The following is a 4,203-nucleotide window of genomic DNA, read 5'->3' as shown; positions in this document are numbered from 1 at the left end:
TAACCTTCCACACACTGATAGTTCGAACACATAAGATTTCCAACTTTACTGAATATGCATGAAGAAACAGGGAGGAAAACTGTCATATATAATGGAAATACACCTTTTTTCAAACCATCAGGGTCAGAAAGTGGAAATTTATATGCTTGGTAACCATCTAAACATTGATAGTATTGAGATTTTTTTAACACATCGGATTTACAACTCAATTATACGTATGTAAAAAGAGGGAAGGGAAAGTCATATGAGAAAATAAAAACCATTCAGTCAATCGAGGAAAAAATAATATGCTTGATAAACTTCCGCACACTGATAGTACGATATTTTTAACACATAAGATTTCCAACTTTACTGAATGTGTATGAAGAAACGGGGAGGAAAACATTGTCATATAAAAAGGATATTCAACTATTTTCAATCAATCAAGGTTTGTTTAGCAAGTGGAAATTAATATGATGGGAAAACATCTTCACATTAATAGTTTTGAAAGCTTTTAACACTTGGGATTTTCAGCTCTATTAAATGTGTGTAAAAAGAAGGAAGGGAAAGTTATATAAAAAGGAAAATCAAAAACGTTCAGTCTATCAAGGTTTAGAAAGTGGAAATTAATATGATTGGTAAATATCTACACACTGATAGTTTTCGGATTTTAAACTCTATTAAATGTGTACAAAAAGAGGGAAGGGAAAGTCAAATAAAAAGGAAAATCAAAATCGTTCAGTCACTCAAGGTTTAGCAAGTGGAAATTAATATGCTTCGGTAATCGTCTCAATCATTACATTAATAAACAAATCATAAACATAAATAAACGAATACCAATGCAATCTTTATGATGTTGATGTAAGAAAGTAGAAAAAGGAAGAGTTGTGTTCAGTCATATTCACTGAAGTGTAGAAGGTAGGAAAAAGGAAGAGTTGTGTTCAGTCATATTCACCGAAGTGTAGAAGGTAGGAAAAAGGAAGAGTTGTGTTCAGTCATATTCACTGAAGTGTAGAAGGTAGGAAAAAGGAAGAGTTGTGTTCAGTCATATTCACTGAAGTGTAGAAGGTAGGAAAAAGGAAGAGTTGTGTTCAGTCATATTCACCGAAGTGTAGAAGGCAGGAAAAAGGAAGAGTTGTGTTCAGTCATATTCACTGAAGTGTAGAAGGCAGGAAAAAGGAAGAGTTGTGTTCAGTCATATTCACCGAAGTGTAGAAGGTAGGAAAAAGGAAGAGTTGTGTTCAGTCATATTCACCGAAGTGTAGAAGGTAGGAAAAAGGAAGAGTTGTGTTCAGTCATATTCACTGAAGTGTAGAAGGTAGGAAAAAGGAAGAGTTGTGTTCAGTCATATTCACCGAAGTGTAGAAGGTAGGAAAAAGGGAGAGTTGTGTTCAGTCATATTCACCGAAGTGTAGAAGGTAGGAAAAAGGAAGAGTTGTGTTCAGTCATATTCACCGAAGTGTAGAAGGTAGGAAAAAGGAAGAGTTGTGTTCAGTCATATTCACCGAAGTGTTGAAGGTAGGAAAAAGGGAGAGTTGTGTTCAGTCATATTCACCGAAGTGTAGAAGGTAGGAAAAAGGGAGAGTTGTGTTCAGTCATATTCACCGAAGTGTAGAAGGTAGGAAAAAGGGAGAGTTGTGTTTGCTGATTACTGGACCAAAAAGGGACCAAAAAGAACTGATTGACGTGAAAAGATAATGAGGCGCAGAAAAGTCCAAGCAATATATAAATGAGTAAAAGGTGGAAAAGAAGGAAGAAATAAAAGACAAATGATGATATTAAAAAAAAAGAAATAGGAAGACATGAAATATAAAAAAAAATATAGAGATAAATAAATAAGATAAAAGTAGAATAAATAAATAAACAAGGAAACAGAAAAGTCCATGCAATATATAAATGAGTTAAAGGTGGAAAAGAAGGAAGAAATAAAAGACAAATGATGATATAAAATGATAAGAAACAGGAAGACATGAAATAAATAAAAATATATAGAAAAATAAATAAAATGAACAGAATAAATAAATAAACTAGGAAAAGGTAGAAAAAAGACGAGATGATTGTTTAATGCGTTTATAGACACACAAAAAAATAAGAAATATAAAAAATATATATATAGAAAAATAAATAAAATAAAAAGAATAAATAAATAAACTAGGAAAAGGTACAAAAAAGACGAGATGATTGTTTAATGCGTTTATAGACACGAAAAAAAAAAAAGAAATATAAAAAAACTATATAGAAAAATAAATAAAATAAAGAGAATAAATAAATAAACTAGGAAAAGGTACAAAAAGACGAGATGATTGTTTAATGCGTTTATACACACACACACAAAAAAAAGAAATATAAAAAAAATATATATAGAAAAATAAATAAAATAAAAAGAATAAATAAATAAACTAGGAAAAAGTAGAAAAAAAAGACGAGATGATTGTTTAACGCGTTTATAGACACGGAAAAAAAGTGAAAAAAAAAAAAAAAAAAAAAAAAAAAATGAGCACTCTACAAAAATAAACTGGGAAAAAAAAAAAGCTCACTCCTATTTATCAACGTGAAAAGAGAGCGAGGGGCGCCGAAAAAATGAACAAGTCTATTCTAGCGTGCAAGTTTAGTGTTTAGCGATTCTTTCAAAGGTCAGGTTTGGGAGGCTGAGCTTAAAATAAATAAAATGAAAACAGAATAAATAAATAAACAAGGAAAAGGTAGAAAATAAACGAGACGATTGTTTACTGCGTTTATAGACACGAAAAAAGTTAATAAAAAGGTTGGGTGAAGAAAACAGAATAAGCACTCTATAAAAAAAAATAAACTGGAAAAGAAACGAAAAAAAAAAAAAAAGTTCACTCCTATTCATCAAAGTGAAAAGATAGCGAGGGGGGCCGAAAAAATGAACAAGTCTATCCTGGCGTGCAAGTTTAGTGTTTAGCGATTCTTTCAAAGGTCAGGTCTGGGAGGCTGAGCTTAAAATGGATTCTGGCTTCCTTGGAACTTAAATCTATTTCTCAACCCAACATGGTATTATAGGTCGGTATTATAAGACTATCAGTTCTCACATCAGCTATTTCTAAAGGTCAAAGAGGGGGTCAGTCGGGTTCTGATATGTGTTTCTTTAGGTTCATGGTACAGAAGAAGGGTCACACTACCACCAGGGTCATAAAGCTACTACTGGAAATGCCCACAACTCCAACGAAAGCCTTGTCAAATGTGTTTCTTTAGGTTCATGGTACAGAGGAAGGGTCAAACTACCACCAGGGTCATAAAACTACTACTGGAAATGCCCACAACTCCAACGAAAGCCTTGTCAAATATGTGTTTCTTTAGGTTCATGGTACAGAGGAAGAGTCACACTACCACCAGGCTCATAAAACTACTACTGGAAATGCCCACAACCCCTACGAAAGCCTTGTCAAATATGTGTTTCTTTAGGTTCATGGTACAGAGGAAGGGTCAAACTACCACCAGGGTCATGAAACTACCACTGTAAATGCCCACAACTCCAACAAAAGCCTTGTCAAATATGTGTTTCTTTAGGTTCATGGTACAGAAGAAGGGTCAAACTACCACCAGGGACATAAAACTACTACTGAAAATGCCCACAACCCCCACGAAAGCCTTGTCAAATATGTGTTTCTTTAGGTTCATGGTACAGAGGAAGGGTCACACTACCACCAGGGTCATAAAACTACTACTGGAAATGCCCACAACCCCTACGAAAGCCTTGTCAAATATGTGTTTCTTCAGGTTCATGGTACAGAAGAAGGGTCACACTACCATCCGGGTCATAAAACTACTACTGGAAATGCCCACAACCCCTACGAAAGCCTTGTTAAATATGTGTTTCTTTAGGTTCATGGTACAGAGGAAGGTCATGAAACTACCACTGTAAATGCCCACAACTCCAACAAAAGCCTTGTCAAATATGCGTTTCTTTAGGTTCATGGTACAGAAGAAGGGTCAAACTACCACCAGGGTCATGAAACTACTCCTGTAAATGCCCACAACTCCAACAAAAGCCTTGTCAAATATGTGTTTCTTTAGGTTCATGGTACAGAGGAAGAGTCACACTACCACCAGGCTCATAAAACTACTACTGGAAATGCCCACAACTCCAACGAAAGCCTTGTCAAATATGTGTTTCTTTAGGTTCATGGTACAGAGGAAGGGTCAAACTACCACCAGGGTCATGAAACTACCCCTGTAAATGCCCACAACTCCAACAAAAGC

At 34.7% G+C, this 4,203-nt stretch overlaps 1 long non-coding RNA gene across 2 annotated transcripts; it reads left to right on the top strand.

The window, feature by feature from the left end:
* The first annotated feature begins 122 nt into the window (after nt 1-122).
* LOC126983442 (uncharacterized) lies at nt 123-1,846 on the top strand. Of its 2 annotated transcripts, none has more exons than XR_007735901.1 (3): nt 123-997; nt 1,198-1,397; nt 1,498-1,846. It is a non-coding gene; the product is annotated as an uncharacterized LOC126983442 (long non-coding RNA). The 2 variants fall into 2 exon arrangements; XR_007735902.1 differs by having other exon boundaries at nt 123-1,047; nt 1,248-1,397.
* The last annotated feature ends 2,357 nt before the right edge of the window (nt 1,847-4,203 follow it).

Source organism: Eriocheir sinensis, chromosome 54, assembly GCF_024679095.1.
Source record: "Eriocheir sinensis breed Jianghai 21 chromosome 54, ASM2467909v1, whole genome shotgun sequence".
Lineage (NCBI taxonomy): Eukaryota > Metazoa > Arthropoda > Malacostraca > Decapoda > Varunidae > Eriocheir > Eriocheir sinensis.
This window is presented reverse-complemented; position numbering and strand designations above follow the sequence as displayed.